This window comes from Nothobranchius furzeri, chromosome 2, assembly GCF_043380555.1.
Source record: "Nothobranchius furzeri strain GRZ-AD chromosome 2, NfurGRZ-RIMD1, whole genome shotgun sequence".
Lineage (NCBI taxonomy): Eukaryota > Metazoa > Chordata > Actinopteri > Cyprinodontiformes > Nothobranchiidae > Nothobranchius > Nothobranchius furzeri.
In genome coordinates this window covers 48,272,973-48,290,527 of record NC_091742.1, presented here as the reverse complement: position 1 = coordinate 48,290,527, position 17,555 = coordinate 48,272,973, and the positions used below count along the sequence as shown (strand labels likewise).

Sequence of the window (17,555 nt, the reverse complement as noted above, 5' to 3'; positions counted from 1 at the left end):
TTTGAATTTTTAAGAAACGCAGCTTGATTCTGGGTTTAAAAATGCATTGTAATTACCGCGTTACTGACAATTGTACCGAGTAAATATTACCATTTTCTTTCCCTGTAATGCCTTACATTACCACATTACAGCAAAAAGCAATGCATTACAGTAATTAATTACTTTTGTACCGCGTTACTCCCAACACTGCACATAAACTACATCCAACAAAAGAATTTACTGTATACAGTTACAGTGAAACAATAAAACTATGCTGCATCCTCCCTCCTGTTGCGGTCTGGCCACAGCGCCTCATCCACATCACAAGCAATGTTGTCCCTGGCCAAGCAGCGGGGGAAATATCTCCTAGCATGGCGATTCCAGCCATGAAAAGAATCTGCTGCTATATCTCCACATGCGTCCTCCATAGCTTGGAGAAGAGGTATACAGGTTTGTGGCTGTCGGTCATACACCTTCCATCTCCATGCAGGAAAAAATTCCTCAGTGGGATTGAGGAATGGAGAATATGGAGGGAGATAAACAACTAAAAAGCGTGGGTGGCCATTGAACCAGTTACAGTATGAACCACAGCAGCCCGGTGGAAACTTACGATGTCCTGAATGACAACGTACCTGGGCTGTTCTGGGCCATCTACCTGGTCTGGTGGAATGAGTGTGTTATGTAGGGTGTCCAGGAATGTGATCAGATGGGCGGAGTTGTAGGGGCCAAGGGTAGCATGGTGGTGGATGATGCCATGGTAGCCAAGCGCTGCACACATTGTGATGTTCCCTCCGCGCTGGCCAGGGACTTCAACAATGGCACGCTGGCCAATGATATTCCTTCCCCTCTTTCGTCTTTTTGTGAGGTTGAATCCAACCTCATCAGTGAAGATGAACTGGTGCTCCACTGCAGCTGTCTCAAGCTCAAGGACTCTCTGAAACACTCATGACAATATCAGAAATAAACATGGAGTGGTCACTAGTGTGAAACACAGTCATTATGATTACAATATTGAAATATGTATAATTTACTGTACACAGTGTTGAGTGTATGCATCAATTGCGGGACTCACTTGCACACAGTATTATCGCAATTCTTTGACTCTTTCTGAGTTTCCTTCAAATTGCACCCTGTTGACCTGTGGCTCGGATCTGATCAGAGATTACGGTCCTTGGTCTTCCTCTTCCTCATCCTCATCCTCCCCGTCCTCCTCCTCTTACTCTCACTCCTCTGGCTTTGCCTCTGTTTCCAAAGTTGGCATCCATTGCTCCAACACAGAAGAGCTCACCTGTTGCCCTTTTATGCTAAAGCTCTGATTGTTGATTGTAAAACTGTGTGACGGGTGTTTGCCCTTGTGATGAGTCAGTGTGCACATTTGAATAGCTGTGTGTTCCTTGTGAGAACAAGATAGTTCCTGTATGAAAATTGTGCCAACAGCAGAGAATTGTGTGTAGTGTTTTGAGAAAAGTGTTTTAGATTTGAAATTTGAGTGCAAAGCAGGAATTGTGCTTGTAGTTTCGCAAAATTGGTTAGGGGGGTTGGTTACTTGGTTACATGTTGTGGTATTTGTGTCTCAAGTACCAGAAAATGTGTGTGAACAATTGGGAAAAACTGTAAAAGGCTTGTATCATGATAAGTTACACCTCCCAGACCAAAGATAAGATCAAATATGATCATAAACACCATTGAGACGTCATTTATGAAATACAAGTTATTTTTGTTCACCATTACTTCAACCAAATAATAAGATGCATGGATTTGAGGAACCACACTGTCTCATGCAGTCCTAAATGTGTCTCACACACACACACACACACACACACACACACACACACACACACACACACACACACACACACACACACACACACACACACACACACACACACACACACCACTTTACCAAACCCTAACTTTTAAATGCCTTTTTAAAGTGTATTTGAAATATCTTCCAGTTCTTTTTCTACCACCAGGTGTGCACCAGCACCAAAGAGCAGACATGAAGAAGATAAGTATTAAACTACTCTAAGGGGGTCTGGGGGCATGCCCCCCAGGAAGAAAATTTTGGACATTTTAAATTTAAAGACATCAGTCTGGTACAATATGAGGAAAAAGCTCAAAAGCATGGAAGCTGTTTTTGGAAGAAGCTGTTCTTGAGGAATAAGAAAATGAAAGAACAACAATTTGTTTTACTCCATTTCCACGCGTCATGAAGTCCGTCTTTTTCTATCACCTGTGGTGGATGGGTTTCTGTAGAAGCGTTGGCCCCACATAAGTCAAACATCAGTTAAAAAACATTTGAGGAAACAGATTTCACTGGAAAGTCAAAATGGGCCTTGTGGGAGGTACTGGTGGATGGTGTTCTGTTGGAGGTACTGGTGGAAGGTGTTCTGTTGGAGGTACTGGTGGATGGTGTTCTGTTGGAGGTACTGGTGAATGGTGTTCTGTTGGAGGTACTGGTGAATGGTGTTCTGTTGCAGGTACTGGTGGATGGTGTTCTGTTGGAGGTACTGGTGGATGGTGTTCTGTTGGAGGTGCTGGTGGATGGTGTTCTGTTGGAGGTACTGGTGGATGGTGTTCTGTTGGAGGTACCGGTGAATGGTGTTCTGTTGGAGGTGCTGGTGGATGGTGTTCTGTTGGAGGTGCTGGTGAATGGTGTTCTGTTGGAGGTACTGGTGAATGGTGTTCTGTTGGAGGTACTGGTGAATGGTGTTCTGTTGGAGGTACTGGTGAATGGTGTTCTGTTGGAGGTACTGGTGGATGGTGTTCTGTTGGAGGTGCTGGTGGATGGTGTTCTGTTGGAGGTACTGGTGGATGGTGTTCTGTTGGAGGTACTGGTGAATGGTGTTCTGTTGCAGGTACTGGTGGATGGTGTTCTGTTGGAGGTACTGGTGGATGGTGTTCTGTTGGAGGTACTGGTGGATGGTGTTCTGTTGGAGGTACTGGTGAAAGGTGTTCTGTTGGAGGTGCTGGTGGATGGTGTTCTGTTGGAGGTACTGGTGGATGGTGTTCTGTTGGAGGTACTGGTGGATGGTGTTCTGTTGGAGGTACTGGTGGATGGTGTTCTGTTGGAGGTACTGGTGGATGGTGTTCTGTTGGAGGTACTGGTGTGTAATGAAAATAAAAGAGGGTAAATTGGGGTGAATAACTTGTTTTAAAAGCTATTTATCTTATTATCACTACTTGTGACCAGTAGCTGTGATATTCTATATAAATGTAGAATATCTCCAGCTTGGTCTTAAGGTGATTAGGCAGAAGATTCTAAGATTCTTTGTTTAATCAGGGACTGTAAACACTTTGTTTATGATTCAAGAACCAGTCAGGTTTTGCAAATAAAATAAGAATTTATTTTACAAACAATTAAGACTTGACAGATTGTTTATCATTTTAAGTGAGTGGATGGAACTAAGATGGTGTCTGATTACTTATGTGTGAATATAGTGTAGTGCAGTCAGAAGCTCCGTATCTTCAGAGAGGTGAGTTCTGGATATAAAAGAATTTGGCTTGCATCTTAGCTATAAGCTGTTCTTATCAAACTGCATACAGACGCTCTCTCTGTGTTCTACGTACCCAAGTGGAGACGCCTTTCGGATCTGAGATGTCAGGAGGGGGTCGGAGACCCCGGGTACAGGAGTCCATAGACTAACTCCTAGTACGACCAGGTCAGTCCAGGGTCGTGCTCCAGGTAACAACAGTTGGATGAAAACCCAGCGTCTGGAGACTCTCAAGGAGTCTAAGCAAATCAGCTTTTCTGCAGGAAAAACTATCTGTCGTCTCAGCTTCGCAGGTGCGAAAAAAGGTTTACGGTTTTGACAGTGTGTCAAAATCCTTCTGGGTTAAAGAGGCTGTAGCTCAGCTAAAGATGGCCAGTCTTACAACTTTGCTCTCCAATCCTCGTTCTGTTGGATGTTCAAACTGAGGAGAAAGTAGAGTGGCTGGCTTTTATAGACCGCTGTTATCTATTACCAATGTTACCAAGAATCTCAGAACACACACTCCGTGATGCAGAGACTCTGAGTCTAGGGGCCAAGGTTAGTTATGTGTCATGCGTTTTTAATCTTAACCTTACTTTTGTCTGGTGTGTGAGTAAATGATGATGATCTCATCCAGTAAACATACTAAACTATCATTGAATACAGATTCATGAACATTTCATTTCTTATCATTATAAATAACAAAAGTTCATTCCATGATTCTTTTGTAATTATAAAATCTTCTTTTCTTCTGGGAATAAAGAGTTTATTTAATAGCGTTCTCTGTGAAGCCTTGGAGGAAAGAATGTTACTGTCATCTTTTATTATCTGTTGGAGCTGAAGTACAGCTGATGAAGGCTTCTGATTAAAGCGACTGCGTGCAGACATTCCGACTCCTGTCAGGGGAAAATACAGCAGAATGTCCCATAGCCAGGGTTATATGACCTCACTGTGCTTATGACCTGTGGGATCTCAAAATCAGGCCATTTCTTGACATTACAGGTGGGTCAAGTCCTGTTGGAGGTACTGGTGGATGGTGTTCTGTTGGAGGTGCTGGTGGGTCGAGTCCTGTTGGAGGTGCTGGTGGGTCAAGTCCTGTTGGAGGTGCTGGTGGATGGTGTTCTTTTGGAGGTGCTGGTGGGTCGAGTCCTGTTGGAGGTACTGGTGGATGGTGTTCTTTTGGAGGTACTGGTGGGTCAAGTTCTGTTGGAGGTACTGGTGGATGGTGTTCTGTTGGAGATACTGGTGGATGGTGTTCTGTTGGAGGTACTGGTGGGTCGAGTCCTGTTGGAGGTGCTGGTGGGTTGAGTCCTGGTGGAGGTGCTGGTGGGTCTAGTCCTGTTGGAGGTACTGGTGGGTCGAGTCCTGTTGGAGGTGCTGGTGGATGGTGTTCTGTTGGAGGTACTGGTGGGTCGAGTCCTGTTGGAGGTACTGGTGGATGGTGTTCTGTTGGAGGTGCTGGTGGGTCGAGTCCTGTTGGAGGTGCTGGTGGGTCGAGTCCTGTTGGAGGTACTGGTGGGTTGAGTCCTATTGGAGGTACTGGTGGATGGTGTTCTGTTGGAGGTGAAGGTGGGTCGAGTCCTGTTGGAGGTGCTGATGGCTCGAGTCCTGTTGGTGGTGTTGGTGGGTCAAGTCCTGTTGGAGGTGCTGGTGGGTCAAGTCCTGTTGGAGGTACTGGTGGGTTGAGTCCTCTTGGAGATACTGGTGGATGGTGTTCTGTTGGAGGTGCTGGTGGGTCGAGTCCTGTTGGAGGTGCTGGTGGGTCGAGTCCTGTTGGTGGTGTTGGTGGGTCGAGTCCTGTTGCAGGTGCTGGTGGGTCGAGTCCTGTTGGAGGTGCTGGTGGGTCGAGTCCTGTTGGTGGTGTTGGTGGGTCGAGTCCTGTTGGAGGTGCTGGTGGGTTGAGTCCTGTTGGAGGTGCTGGTGGGTCGAGTCCTGTTGGAGGTACTGGTGGGTCGAGTCCTGTTGGAGGTGCTGGTGGGTCGAGTCCTGTTGGAGGTACTGGTGGGTCGAGTCCTGTTGGAGGTGCTGGTGGGTCGAGTCCTGTTGGAGGTGCTGGTGGGTCGAGTCCTGTTGGAGGTACTGGTGGGATGAGTCCTGTTGGAGACCACGCTGGAGTGAGTCCTGAAGCGGTGTTTGCGTCCTGGACGTGCTGCTTGGGCCTTGTTGGATACAGCTTTTGATTCACGCTGCTCTGGCCGTTCACCTCCTGGTGCTGTGCATCATGGAGTAAATTTACAGGTTTAGACAGAGGGTGTCAGAGGGTCACATGTCTAGGCATCCAGGTGTAGCGTCACTGAATGACCTGATTCTTGACCCTCAGGTCAGAGACACAGTCTGGGTCACCTTGACCTGGCTGCTACGACAACCTACAGTGTTTCTTTCAAAGGAGACTGAATGTCTGTCTACCACCCCTTTAATCTGACTGCCAGCCCTTATCTGACTGCTATTCCTCCACAGGAAGAGAAAGACACTTCAAGATTAAAAGAATCATTTTTAATGAACTCTTTTCCCTGGCTATTACAATGTTCATAAATAATCATCATGATTCATTATAACTGTGTTTTACTGAAATGAATTATTATTCTTTGGTTAATAATTATTATTAATGATAATCGGTAATGTTTAATAATGACAAGAAGATCATGTGCACTTCTGCACTTATACACAATCATACAGGAACAAGTAAACTAGGTTAAAGTTAACTGCACTCACATGATTCTTTTCTCATCCGCCAGAACCTTCTATCTTTGGGTAGGCGTGCTCTGAGGATTATGTTAAATCTTCCTCTGCATGTCAAATCCTGATTCGTTAGAACAGGAAATGCCCATCTTATAAAACAGAACTCTAGGCATTTTGCAAGTAAGTTCTAGAGAAATTGGGACGGCCGCCCAACGATTTTTAACCACACAAGCAAGTTCTGTCACGCTGGCAGAGTTGCTACGACACAACAAAACAACATCTGCAGAGCAAAGCTGACGCAAACTCCTTCAGAGTTATTTTCAAGACGCAACCAGTTTCATTAGTCGTGGTGACCCGGAGACATCCCAGGACCGACCTGGTCGCACCAAGGTTCTTCTACCCACCTCGTGCTTGGGGTCATCATCTCCTCTCCTGACATCTCGGATCCAAAAGGGGGTCTCCTAATGAGTGAGGTAGAAGACAGCTTGCATCTGAATGCTATTTAATAAGAACACCTTTAGTTGATCTGCAAACCAAATTCTTTCTAACCAGAACGCAGCATACTTCACATTAGATTCATCCATTCACAGGGTTACTATTTAATACCAAAGTATTTAATGCCAAAGTCTTTATAAATTGTCTTTAAATTGTCACGTTTGAAATTGTTTAGTAATAAATTGCTTAAACTTTTTAACTCAACTCTTTCTTGAAATAAACACAAGGAGTGTTTGATCACTGAATAAGCAAAGATCTCTAGATCTCTTGAATTTTCAAATTAACTTTAATATTAAATGAAATCTTTAAAATTAAATATTTTAATCTTTGATTAAACATAAGTGTCTGGGGCACAACACCTGGTAGGGTCTCCCATGACAAATTGGTCTTAGGTGAAGGGTGAGACAAAGAACGGTTCACAGGATCTTTCATGGAGGTAAAGTCAAAGAGTCGGAGTACCCGGCCTGGAGGGTTACCGGGGTCCCACCCTGGAGCCAGGCCTGGGGTTGGGGCCCGTGAGCGTGCGCCTGGTGGCCGGGCTTTCGCCCATGGGGCCCGGCCGGGCCCAGCCCGAACCGGATACATGGGCTCATCCAACTGTGGACCCACCACCCGCAGGAGGAACATGAAGGGTCCGGTGCAATGTGGATTGGGTGGCAGACCAAGGCGGGAGCCTTGGCGGTCCGATCTCCGGACAAGAAAACTGGTTTTTGGGACATGGAATGTCACCTCGCTGGCGGGGAAGGAGCAGGAGCTTGTGGCAGAGGTTGAGCGGTACCGGCTAGATATAGTTGGACTCACCTCGACACATAGCATTGGCTCTGGAACCCAAGTCCTTGAGAGGGGTTGGACACTCTCCTTTGCTGGAGTTGCTCCGGGTGTGAGGCGGAGGGCTGGGGTTGGTTTTTTGTTAGCCCCAAGACTCTCTGCCTGTGTGTTGGGGTTTACCCCAGGGGACGAGAGGGTAGCTTCCCTGCGCCTTTGGGTCGGGGAACGGGTCCTGACTGTTGTTTGTGCTTATGAGCCAAATATCAGTTCAGAGTACCCACCCTTTTTGGAGTCCCTGGGACGAGTGCTAGATAGCACTCCATCAGGGGACTCCATTGTCCTGCTGGGGGACTTCAATGCTCATGTGGGCAATGACAGCTTGACCTGGAGGGGTGTGATCTGGAGGAACGGCCCGCCTGATCTGAACTCGAGTGGTGTTTCGTTATTGGACTTCTGTCCAAGGGACGTAAAAATGGGACTGTGTCATCAGTGAGGGGAGACGACGTTGTCATCCTCTGCTGCCCGCGGATAAACGGAGTAGGAAGTGGCGCCACCATCAGAGTCAGCTCTGAGGAAGTTTACAGCCACGAACAAAACTGTCAGCAAGGTAAAAAAATAACCTTTTCTGTGTTTTAAAAAAGAACCAAAAATGCAACGTCATACTAAAACAAGTCACTTTAGTGTTAACCCTCTCAGGCTCAAAATAAGTTTTGATAAAAGGATGAACAACTAAGTCCTTCAGGGGAACTTCTGAGTTCAAAAATGCTCATGAAGTACGTATGTGGAGTAACCAGGTAGGTAGGTTTTCACGTTGCTAATCTGCAACGCCTGCCTCCAGAGGGTTAAACAAATTATTAAATCTGAAATCAGCTTTAGTCTTCAGTTTGTTCTCAATGTGCATGGCATAACGGATGGTGGCCCTCGGTAGTTTAGAAATTCTGGATACGGCCCTGCTACTGTCTCTCGTCAGAAGCGCATGCGAAGCACTGCAGCTAGAGAGGAAAAAGCCAGTGGCTTTTCAAAATAAGGTAAAAAATTTTACGTTTCGTGATATTTAAATTATTTCAAACTACGATTATGGTTGGCATAAGTGCGTAAATATAGGCTATATATGTGTCACGCCTTACGTTGTTGTACAGTAGTGTAGCGGGTTGCAATTTGTTATGGTTGGACTTTTATGTTGAAGGGCTGTTCTTGGCCGGCTGTGTGCAAAGTTACGGTTCGGTTGTTTAGAAGAAAACGATCTAGTGTGATCGGAGATCATTAACGGTGTTTCTGTTGGAGTTAAGACGTGGGCTGCGGCCAACAGTAACCCGGAATAAAGATCCGAAACGGAAACAACAAGTTGGAGTCATTACCATCTCTTAGAAAAGGCAACAAAAGTTTGTTTTATAGGTGTGGTGGCTTTTGTTGAGCCGTGGCGGTGCGACACGTACTAGTTTAGCCCAGCAGAAAGGCCCCGCGGCTGGCTGGACCCAGCTCGACACAGCAGCAGAGCGGTAAGCTTCATATCACTCTAAAATGTCGGCTAACTTTACTGTACACGTTCATTTACGGGCATTAGCAGCGTGCTAGCATTAGCATCCGACCTGCTAACGCTAGCACAATACGCTAGTAAAGTTAGCACCCAGATTAATGTGGATTCGGACGATTTTCGTGGAATAAAACGTGATCTGGGAATTGTGATGAACGCCTTTTTACACCAGATGATAACCTTCCACTGACTTTAGCAGCAGAGCGCCTGTGTGTGTTACTCCGTGAGTGTGATGTGATGTTAGCATCCAGTAAATAAATCCCATATCAGCTAAAGAGCAGCGCGACTAAGTGGTTAAAGTGCGTTTGCACAGCGGATTTAATACGAGTTTTAAAGAACAATCTCTGAGTGAAGTGAGGCTAGTTTTTGTCTTTCTGCAGATATAAAAACGAACTCTGCATCAGTCACACGCAGCTAAGCTCACTGTTGGGCAGGGCCGGACTATCATTGCAGGGGCCCCCTGGGCACAATGTGCTTAGACCCCCCCCCCCCCCCCCCAAAAAAAAAAACATCACTGTCACCCAGCTGTAAAATAATGAAAACAACAGTAAAAGTTAGGGATGTTCCGATCACATTTTTTTGCTCCCGATCCGATTCCGAGTCATTTGATTTTGAGTATCTGCCGATACCGAGTCCCGATCCGATACTTCAGCAATACAATAAAATAGCAAGAAAAAAAGGAGACTGCACCCAAATTGACCTGTTAGTTTTTTTTATTATTATTTATATGACGGCATCCAACATGATACCATAAGAAAGTAGAAACCTTTTGTTAGTGCAGCAGCACTTCAAACCAAGTAAACAAAATTATATCTTTGTAGCTTATCAGTGGTGCAACAATATGTAAACAAATTTGTTTTTATAGAAAAGTAGAAAAGGTTTGTAAAATAACTCAACACAATAATAGAAGTTAAATTAAAGTGCTTACCTCCACCTCTAAGAGGTAGTTGCATAATTCAGTCAGGTAACAAAATAAAATACATCTTAGGCCTTTAGACTGACTAGTTTATTAAAACGAACAAAATATATGCCTAATCAAAGTGGTGTACGAACTTGACACCATTCAAGAATAAAACATCAACATCAAATTGCAAAGAACTGGTAAATCACCTCTTCCATGTGCTCTACATGGAGCTCAACTTTTACTCTAAGGCTCCCAAATAAAGTGCATGTTTTTTTGAGGAAAATCAGCATCTCTAACTTGTCGGGGGAGAGCCGATTCCTATTCTCATCAAGAATGTTTGACACTGCACTAAAGAGTCTCACTGTCCACTGAGGTGCAGGGGGCACAGAGAAATTTGGTTGCAACAGCAGCCAGTGAAAGGAACTGTGTAGCATGTGTTTTCCAGTAGTCTAGAGGATTGCTTTTCCTAGAGATGGTTTGTTCCGAAAGGTAGATCCGTACCTGGACATCTGCTGATGTGGTACTCACAGATTGGGCCTCTGGCTGACGCTCTTCTAAGATCTCATCTAAGATGCTGCCAAGGCTGCTTCCTGCTCCTTGACGAGGTGCCTTGCTCACAGGCTCTGCTGCCTCTGGTTCTTTACTGGCAACCCTGTTCTCCATCTTCATCACCTCCTGGATGAGGGAATCTTTAGCAAACCTCAGGTGGTCTGACTTAGTGAAATATCTACAAGATAAATGTAACAATTTTTTTTAAAAATGTTAGGCAAGACACTGCATAACACAACAGTTCAGCTGAGGAAATGTTATATTTACATAATAGTAGGGCTGCAACAAACGATTATTTTCATAATCGATTAATCTGTCGATTATTTTTTCGATTAATCGATTAATCGGTTTGTTATTGTTTAGCTATTTAACCTATACAAGTGATGGATGCATTTCAGTTAAGAAAAAAAAAACATAAGAGGATTGTGCAGTTGACTGCAATCTATTTTATTGCACAGGAACACAGTCAGCAGTATAAAATGAGCTAAACAGTGCAAAATATCAGTCCAGAATAATTTTTTAGCATTAGCTGGAAGCCTGCTCCTTCCACCATGGATAGTGGCCTCATGTCTTTTACCAGCATGTTTAGAATAGAGTTTGTAAGTGGTATGAATTGCTGGGGGGTGAGTGTCTTGTTCCCCATGTAGTTGTCCATCGTTGCTTGTTTTTTTTCTGCATAAGAAACACAAATAGACTGAAATAAGTACACATATAAAATAAAGCAGCACACACACTACAACACTAAATCAATATTATATTATTTGAATCAGTTAACAATATACAGTGATCATTTATTTTGAGGGTTACGTTCTACAAAATAGCCCGCAACAGGAGATATTCAGAAAAAAAGTCTAATTTTTTTACTATTAAAAAGCTCTAAGTAAGAAGCTCATGAGGTTTTTACTTTGAGTCGGGAGTGTTTAAATTAGCTAGAGAAATGTGAAAAATGTTTATTTTGTGTAATACTGTTTAAGAAACATGATAAAAATGTGTTGTGAGGCGTTTTACAGCGTTAGACAGTAAAACAGCCTTTCAATAGTAAAAAAAAATGACTCTGAATTTCTCCTGTATTTAAAAATTGAAAGCGTACAACTATGCCGCGTTATATTCACCTAGACACAGCTCGTCTGTATATTTTCACCGCGGAGTTGTCCTTTTTTGAATGAGGAACATAGTTATGGGTTTGTGCCGTTTTTCTCTTAACGAGAACATTCTTATAAACAGACGTGCTGAATTTGGTAAGCGCATGATACACAACACGGAGGAGATTCACGATTGCATCTAGTCAATCAGAAGTAGAACACCGTAGACTGCCGCGGCAAAAAAACATGTTTAACATCCACTATAACGAACTCAGCTAAAACACTAAGTCCAGCTTGTTTATTTTCTGTTACTTACCGGGCTGGCTCTTCCAAATGACGGCTCACTTGACCGCGGTGCTCTTCCTCTGCATCAGCCCCCACATGTTTTCGTCTCAAATGTTCACTTAGGGACGTCGTGCTTCCGTGCCATGCTAGATGGTTTTTGCATATTTTGCCTTTTCAAGGCATCTAGAGTGAAGTGCTCCCATACTCGTGAGGTTTTTGTCCGGGGTTTCTCTAAAGTTTTGTCGCTTCTATTTTTCTTCCGTATTTCCTCTTGTTCCGCCATCTCTCACAGCAAGATGAGCGTCAGTAACGTGATACGTCATGAAAACCGAGGGCACTCATTGGCTCATTTCTTCTTCTACGGCTCCACTGGTAGATCAGTGGCTCATTACTGCCACACACTGGCGGCAAATTTAACAGCTTGTAACCGATGTCAGATTGTGGTAAAAATAGACTTTATGCGGTAAAATATGATTATTAAACAGCTAATCGATGACTAAAAAAGTTGTTAACTATTTTAATAATCGATTATAATCGATTAAATCGATTAGTTGTTTCAGCTCTACATAATAGTAAATAATTCTCTAATCATTAACAGAGCTAAATCTAAATTTTAAAAACATAATTAGACATTGGCTGACTTACTATTTTGAAAATTTATTTTCTTAGAATCAAATTAAAAATGTACATTATTTCTTCTTGCCTGTCTTTGTATCTTGGATCCACTAAAGTGGCGATGCTGTAGAGTGGTTCCTTTTCTACCTCAGCGAAGCGAGTCTCCACTGTCTCTAGGAGAGTTCTTTTCATGGTTCGAACACCCTGGTCAGTCGTTTGCTCTCGAGACAGTACACGTCCGAGAGCTGTTTAGAGAATGAATAGATGGATAACAGTTTATTACTTATTTAGAATAAAAAACATTGTGTGTTCTTTAATTAAAATGTAGAAAATAAAACAAAACCAACCTGAAATGGCAGGGATCACATCTTCTGCAGTTGCAGTCTCCTTGCTCACTTCCCTAGTCAGTTCTTCCAAGTAGGGCTGCAACAAACGATTATTTGGATAATCGATTAATCGGATGGGGTCTCGACACGATTAATCGATTAATCGGATTACATGGGGAAATTTTTTAAAACTGCTAGGGAAACATTATTTCTCTCCTTCCTTCACTTTATTTAACACAACATTATTAGAAAACAGTTCAATAGCAGAAAAACAACATGCCATCACCTAAATTGTCTTATAAGGTGTATAGACAGAGACCCTAAGCTACATCTATCTGTGACCTGAAATGCTTGGTCCAAGTTAAACAGCTTAAGGGCAATTCTCATCTGTTTTGTTTGATCTCATCTGTTGACATTTATTTTAAATGTAATGAAACATAGGCTGTGAATTAATCAAAATTGATCACTATTTCCAAAAATGACTGAAAAAATACCAAATAAAACAAAAGTAAATGAATGCCATCCTCCTTGCGATGATGCCCTGGGCAACTGCCATAAAGTCACATCAAGAAATGCTGCTGATCATTCCAATGATCCCAAATAGACTCACATTAGGCCACATGAAAGCAACTGAACCCAAAAATATATTAACCAGTATATAACTACACTCTCACACCACATCCCTGCAGCAACAGTTAGGACTCCTCCCTCCCTTTTAAAAGCGTTTTTGCTTCTGAGGACATTGTGGTTGTAAAACCACATGCTAGTAGTCTGGCCCCGGTGTGATCAACCAGTTTCTGCGGGAATGTGACGGCGGAACCAGGGCCAGATTAACACTTTGTTGTACCCTGGGCAACAATATTCAAGGGCTCCATCATCACGACCCAAGGATCACCATAATGTGGTCACATACAGAATATTTTACTGTAATATGCAGTAAATATACTCAATACTTGAATGCCTGACAACACGTAACCCGCCCAGAGTAACCTTTGACCCACCTCGTGTGGACTGACCAATGAGGAGAGGGTCTTAACTTGAGGCCCTCTCTTCATTGGTCAGTCTGCATGAGACTGACTCTCAACTGACGTCCAGTCGTAGGCAGCGAAGCGTCTCTGTGCAGTGCAAAAGCCCGGGTGGACAGTTTGTTTAATGTAGGGTGACCATATTTCCATTTCCAAACAAGAGGACAGGGGATCTGTGCCTATGATGTCACACTATGGCAACGCCACACAAACCATGTTGGGAGCCATTTTTTGTAAGAACTAAATTAATATCAGATTCTGCCAATTAAAGGTCTCTAAAACAATTCATATGTAAATATTTTGCATATTTAATGCAAAATCTAATTTTTCTGCTTTAGTGCTGCAACAAGGTTTTATTAATAATAAATTATTATACCTTTTGTTTTACTACAGCATCGGTAAGCTTCCTGTGCACAGATTATTAAGGATGCTTGTTTCAGCTGTGAGATTAGACAATAGGATCAATGAAAAAATAAGTTGTCACACACTCCATGGAAACTTTCAGAGAATCCACAAATAGTGGCTTTCAAATGGTTTTGTTACTTTTTGCAAGTTTATAAAAGAAGCAGATGAGACAGCATGTCTGATAATTTAGTTTTTCATCTGATAATATTAGAACATGTCAGTAATGTCTGAGGGGCTTTTATAAACACCATATAACTAACACTACTGGAGAGGGCATGAATTACACAGAGGCTTCTGGGGAGCCCAGTTATTGGGGGGGGGGGGGGGGGCATTTTGCCTTGGCCCCAAAAATGTCTTGAAACGGCCCTGGGTGTGTGACTGAGTTTTGAAGGTGATCTGAATTGTATCAGATGTATAAATATAACATGTGTATAACTTATTGTTTTTTACTGGTAAAAACGTGTAGTGGAGATAAATCTACCTACATTTGACTTTTCAACACTTAGTTTTGTTTTCTTGTTTTTATTTAACTATTTTCCTGTCCTGTCTGTCTCTCATCTTCCTGCATCTCCTCTTAATTCTCCACAAAATATGTTGCCTGGATTCTTACCTTTTCACCTCATCAGTAACTTTTGAGCAGATCAAAGGGATCTCCTGACCGAAAAGCGCAGAGCGCGTTTTCGATGCTGCGTGAGGTGACATCACCACAGCACAGGTGATGAGCTCCGCAGTAGCACGCTTCAGGCACAAATAAGACAGAAAATAGAGAACATGTGCGGACATGAACGATCGTGTGCTAATTATAGTTTTTTGGTTGCGCCACTTTGAGAATGGACCATGCGCTGGAAGCAGCTGCCTGGATCGCTGCGCAACAATGCGGAACCGGTTCGCAGCAGCGCAAGTCTGCCGGCTCTCCCTCGCGCTGATCTGCAGGTACCGGCTCTCCCTCACGCTGATCTGCGGCTCTCCCTTGCGCTGATCTGCCGGCTCTCCCTCGCGCTGATCTGCGGCTCTCCCTCGCGCTGATCTGCTGGCTCTCCCTCACGCTGATCTGCCGGCTCTCCCTCGCGCTGATCTGACTTGCTCTGGTCTACGCGCAACGGCGGGCGGGAAGGGGGGGCTTTTTTGGAAGAGTTGTGCGACACAACGAATCGATGACGCAATTCGTTGCCAACGCTTTTAGTAATCGATTTTCATCGAATTTATCGATTCGTTGTTGCAGCCCTACTTCCAAGGGAACTAACACTTCAGCTGTATTCTCCATCAGGGTCCACTGACTAGATGTTAGTGTAGCAGGGAGGTTGTGGTCAGCTGTATAGATGCTGAGCGCTCGCTTTTGCTCCAGAATGCTCTGTAGCAAATAGAGGCTGCTGTTCCATCTAACATGCACATCTTGCTGCAGGCGCTTCACGGTCATCTTCAGAGAAATCTGGATATCTTCCAGGCGTGAATAGGCCAAAGGAGAATGTTTGAAATGGCCTATTATCTTCCTGGCATTAGCCATTGTGTCTGTGACGCTGCGCTGAGAGAGCAGACCCTCGTGCACAACAAGTTGAAGCGTGTGTGCAACACAGCCCAAGCTCGGTACTGCCAAGTCCTCCATGGCTCTCTTCATATTTCGCACATTGTCACGCACAATTACATGGACACGTTCCTTTTCAATTCCCCAACTGTTCAGCATCTCTTCGATAGCCTGTTTCACATGCTCTGTTGTGTGAGATCCGCGAAAATGTTGCGCATTTAACGTAGCACGTTGTAAATTGAAACTCGAGTTGATCCATTGTGCAGTGAAGCTGATCAGTGACATTGGACAAACAGACAAACTCCATATGTCTGTGGTAAACCCAAAAGCAGACACCTTTGATAACATGACTAACAGGTGGTCACGTAGCTTGTTGTGAATGCTGGGCAGAGCTGTGTCTGTAAAGTAGCTTCGAGAAGGTAACTCGTACCGTGGCTCCAAGTGCTCCATGAGACGGCGAAATCCTACGTTTGAAACCACAGACAGTGGCTGGTCATCTAGTGCAATAAATTCAGCTATCTTGGCTGTGATGTTCTTGGCCTTGTCGCTATCCTTAGGAAGTTTTTCTTTGTTTTTCAGCATAGCTTCCAGTGTCGGCTGGCTCCATGTTTTGATCTGCGTTGCCGCGGTGAACTCGGAATATTGAGCTGGATGTTTGTTCTTAAGATGTCGGATCAGGTTCGTGGTGTTAAAAGCAGCTCTGTCTTTTCCACCACGTGAAACACTCAGTTTGCAAATGTTGCAAGTGGCTGTTGGACAGCCTTCGGTCTCCAGTTTAAAATGATTCCAAACCGCTGACATTTTTTGCTCTCCTGGAGCGAGACGAGCATTAACCTGCTTGCTAACTGCTACCTGAATTCCACGGTCCACTTTAAAACGTGTGGCATTACGGCTGCCGTATGGTGTCATGTCGTTATTGAGGAAGTGAAACTTGGTACAAAATTAAGCCATTGTTATTCAATTTGAAACTCAAGATTAAAAATGTCATGCTTGTTGTTTTATTAGGTTAAATCCGATCTTTAACACCCGATTCCGATCTTTTAAAAGTCACGTGATCGGGCCCGATTTCCGATCACGTGATCGGATCGGAGCATCCCTAGTAAAAATGCTCCTTTGCTTTTTAGAGTCCACATCCAGAAGGCTGGAGCCGTGTTTCACTGACAGGCTGTCAGACCTGATGAGCTCAGCTGGGACAAACTGGTCTGATGTTTAGGTAAGTGAAGATCTGCTTCTCCAAGGCCTTGAGATGCTAGTAAAAATAATGTAGCCAGTGCTAATGTTACTTTTCTTCTCCTCTGAGGAACACAGAACGCTCAGATGTTGGAGCTTCACGTCACCTACTGAGGACCACCAGTAAAGGGACTGCGTCTGGACCAGACCAAAGTGAGTGATGACACTTTAGCCCTACACCTCAGCCTCTAGGAACCACCCTCATCATCATTAACTCATTCACTGCCATTGGCGACAAAAGTTGTCCTTTTAAAAGGAACCCAGGTTACAAAACTGTGGTTCTTAAAAGATAAATGTTAGTATCAGTTATATTAAAATGGTGTAAAAAAACCTTCTTGATGTCTTAATCTTTATAAAATTAGTGAAAATAGTTTAACTCGTAGGTAGGTCGCCATTGTTGTTAGCGTCGCACTGCACTCTGGGTAGTGACGTCATATGGTTGTACCTCGGTTGCCCCGGCGGCTTTGGGACCCTGTAGTGACTGTTGAGCGACATCAACATGTCATCTGTTCAGCCTTTTCACTTTGAACCAGAGCGAAACATTAATGATGACATCACTGACCATGTTTCACAAAACGAGCATCAACATGAAGAACAAGAAGGGCGGGATGAAGCGAGAGCAGGACAGAACCAGTGGCGCGTGTGCAGCAAATGCATCTCCATGGTAACCGAGAGGGAGAGAGC

At 43.9% G+C, this 17,555-nt stretch overlaps 1 protein-coding gene across 1 annotated transcript in view; it reads left to right on the top strand.

Annotated features, from left to right (window-relative positions):
- The first annotated feature begins 8,590 nt into the window (after nt 1–8,590).
- The window catches only part of LOC129152195 (oocyte zinc finger protein XlCOF6), an 86,842-nt gene continuing 77,877 nt past the window's right edge, over nt 8,591–17,555 (top strand). The window contains 3 exon segments of the mRNA XM_070546130.1: nt 8,591–8,893; nt 16,766–16,854; nt 16,950–17,024. The gene's annotated coding sequence lies outside the window, so the exon portion shown is untranslated.